Source organism: Neomonachus schauinslandi, chromosome 3 (genome assembly GCF_002201575.2).
Source record: "Neomonachus schauinslandi chromosome 3, ASM220157v2, whole genome shotgun sequence".
In the NCBI taxonomy this organism is placed as follows: Eukaryota; Metazoa; Chordata; class Mammalia; order Carnivora; family Phocidae; genus Neomonachus; species Neomonachus schauinslandi.
The window spans coordinates 158,673,255-158,676,341 of record NC_058405.1 but is presented as its reverse complement, the minus strand read 5'-3'; the positions used below and the strand labels follow the sequence as shown (position 1 = coordinate 158,676,341).

Here is a 3,087-nt window from a genome sequence, read left to right as displayed (position 1 = left end):
GATTTGTGTTGTATTGCATCTTGAGAGATAAATAAAAGGTATTACCAATGTAGTGCAATTCAAGATTTCTGACTTGGATCACCTCCACATCCCTCACTCTGAAAATCATACATGATGTTAACCATTACTTCTAGAATTCCCTAGGACAGCACCAATATTAGATATGACCTCCTAGTGCCTCACCGGGTACAGCTGCACTTCTCAGACCATGAACCCTGGCCTGGCACAGTTTAGAAAATATCACTACCATATCATGGAATCCCATATCAGCTGCTTATTTAACTTACCCATTAACTTCAACCTTCACTGAAATTGGGAATCCTTGATTTCCTTTTTTTTTTTTTTTAAGATTTATTTACTTATTTGAGAGAGAGACAGAGGGCAGGCAAGGGGTGGGGAGGGGCAGAAGGAGAGGGAGAGAGAGAATGTCCAGCAGACTTTCTGCTGAGTGCAGGGCCCCACCCACAACCCTGAGATCATGGCCTGAGCCAAAAAATCAAGAGTTGGACGCTTAACCAACCGAGCTACCCAGGCACTCCCCTCTTCTCCTGTTCTCACAACAACAAACAGGCTTGTTTTGGAGGTTTGGTATTAGATTAGTCTAATCCCTCCAGGCAAGCAGGTGTTTTTTAGAATTCTCCACCCACTCCCAGCCAGGAATTTGACAGGTATGTTAAAGGAGAATGATTTCAATACCCAGATACCTGCATAGCAACTTAACCTTTGTTCCTTATTTTAGTCAAGTTGTTCTCAAACTTAAGTTGCATAAACATTATGGAATAAGATCATATGTATGAAACCTTATTTTCTGTACTTTATAGACAACTTAAGGGATTTTTCAATGTTTTTTAAAACATTATTTTTCAGAAATAGAAACACATTCAAACAATTTAAAATGGAAAAAAATAAAATGTATTTGATGAAGAATCTTGCTCTTCTCCCTGTCTCTGTCTAGTTTCTACCTACTCCTATCAAAGCTGACTGCCATTGTTAGGTTGTGTGTTCTTCCAGAGTTTCTATATGCATATATAAGCAAAATGAATATTTTTATGAGCCTCCTTTGTACAAACATTCTTCTGCATTTTCCTTTCACTTACCATTATAACTTGGAGATCTTTATATATCTGCATATAGAGAACGTCTTTGTTCCTTTTTAAAATATATATAGCTACATAAAATTCCATTGTAGAGATGGATGGGCATGAGTTATTGCATTAGAAATATACATATAGAAATATATATTTTACTATTGCAAATGATGCTGCAGTAAATAACTTTGAAAACATTATTTTGAATGTGTTCAAGCTACATTGCAGGATAAATTCCCATAGTGGGGTTGCTGGGTCAGGAAGCGAAAGCATTTGGAATTCTAATAGATACTGCTAAATTTCCCTTCATAAAATTGTTCCAATCTATGCTTCCATCAGCAACATAGGAGACTACCTGTTTTTTCCCACAGCTTGCAACTGAATTTGTCAAACTTTTGTATTTTTGCCAATCTGATAGGTTAAAAATGGCATTCCTTTCATTGTAGCTTTTGATTTGAATTTCTCCTACTAATCAGACTTAGCATCTCTTCATTTATAAAAGGGCCATTTATATTTTCTTCCTGTGATCTGACTGCTTGCATCCTTTGTCCACTTTTTTATGGGCTTTTTCTTTATGACTTCTGGGAGATCTTTATATACTTAGGAAATTAGCTTGTTGTCTGTGTTGTGGTTTGCAAAAATTTTTCCAGTTGGTGCTTGTCTTTGAACTTTATTATATTTTTCTTTATGCAGAAGCGTGTTATTGTATGTAACTGAATTATTAATCTTTTCTTTTACGGAATTTAGAGTTTGAGTCATAGTTAGAAATACTATAAAGGAATTCTTCCATGATTTCTTCTTTTATTCTTTGGATTTCATTTCTACATTTAAATTTTAATCCTTTTTATCTTGGTTTCTCCTGGTGTCACGGGACAGTATGTTAAGGTTAATTTTGATCATTCTTGATTTTTCACTTGGAAGCTGACCCCAGGTGAGATGTCATTCTACTGTATTCATTTGTGAACAAATCTTCCGTTTCTGTCCTTAAGTAAAAGTGCCAAGGGCATCTAGCAGGCTGCTACCCAAGCCAACGTAATGCAAACAATTCCGATGACTGCTATTTCCCTCTTCAGTGGCATCAGGAATACACAAAAGGAATCACTGCAGCTTTACCGTGGAACCTGGCAAAAAGTGCAGAAAAGCCCTGGAAGAAAAAGGGACATTTCTCACATTTAGTGGTGAGTAAGCTGGTTTTACATGGAGCAAGAGAAAACTTAAGGGAGGTAAAGATGAGGGCAGGTGAAATATGGGGCAGGAGCTAAGAGAAACAAAGTTCAAATTTAAAAATGTAAAGGGCACGGATTTGAACTTTCTAAGGTCTGAACGTCAAATCTGGAACTTGGGGCTTTCTGTAACGGTTTCCCTTTAGGACAAGCAGAGCATTTCAGGAATATTTAAGGGCAGTAGGCACAATTATGGATCCGCTGTGGGCTGAGAGGACATATTTCCAGGTAGCAGTAAGAGAAAGAAAGGCAGACTGAAACTTTTAGAAGAAAGTATGCTTCGTGGTCTGTGTTGTATCTCTGCAGCAGCTGGGAAATGCCACACAAGAGAAAGAGGTTTCACAAACATATTGCTAATAATATGCTTTGGAACTTTCCAGAAAGAATCATCACCACCAAATGACCAGAGACTGACTGAATTCTGACTGAATGCCCATAATCACAGGCTCCACATCTTGGTTCACAATCTTTGCTTTGTTTGTGACCTGCCTGGCATAAGCATATGAATCAGCAGCCACAGTACAGTCTGATCCCCATAAATCACCTGCAGAAAAAAATAGAACCAAGTAACATTCCAGAAGGGAACAGAAACATACACTAGCAAGGTCCCCTTAGCCAGGGACAACATGCCTGGCTGTGATGTGTGTGGGGCTACCTGCAGGATAGAGCTTGGGCCTGGGTTTGAATATTGGCTCTGTCACCACTAACTCTACAGCCTCAGGCAATTTACCAGAACTCTCTTAAAATGGAGACATCTGTGTCAACTTAACAGGGTT

The 3,087-nt window shown here is 38.3% G+C and overlaps 1 long non-coding RNA gene across 1 annotated transcript; it reads left to right on the top strand.

Moving 5' to 3' along the window:
• The first annotated feature begins 636 nt into the window (after positions 1-636).
• Positions 637-2,705, top strand: LOC110592347. The gene is made up of 3 exons (XR_002481097.1): positions 637-668; positions 2,162-2,266; positions 2,692-2,705. It is a non-coding gene; the product is annotated as an uncharacterized LOC110592347 (long non-coding RNA).
• Positions 2,706-3,087: the final 382 nt, after the last annotated feature.